Raw genomic sequence first — 228 nt, forward strand, 5'->3', positions numbered from 1 at the left:
CAAGTGAGCAAATCAGTTAATACATTACTATTTATATCTGCCACTTCTGATACTATAAAAAAAATTCCAACCTCATATCCTTTCCACATTTCTTATGAATAACACAAGGAGACCGTATGAAGGGTTAAGCTGCAGTATCGAATGACACTCTAATACAATATTATAGCACCGAGCAAATGCCAATATCTAGTGAGTTTCCTTTCATTCGTCTGCTCCCCATGGTCTCTC

The 228-nt window shown here is 36.8% G+C and overlaps 1 protein-coding gene across 1 annotated transcript in view; it reads left to right on the forward strand.

Annotated features, from left to right (window-relative positions):
• The window catches only part of LOC119585026, a gene marked incomplete at its 3' end in the record, with an annotated part of 97,470 nt that overhangs the window by 1,928 nt on the left and 95,314 nt on the right, over nucleotides 1–228 (forward strand).

Source organism: Penaeus monodon, chromosome 19, assembly GCF_015228065.2.
Source record: "Penaeus monodon isolate SGIC_2016 chromosome 19, NSTDA_Pmon_1, whole genome shotgun sequence".
In the NCBI taxonomy this organism is placed as follows: Eukaryota; Metazoa; Arthropoda; class Malacostraca; order Decapoda; family Penaeidae; genus Penaeus; species Penaeus monodon.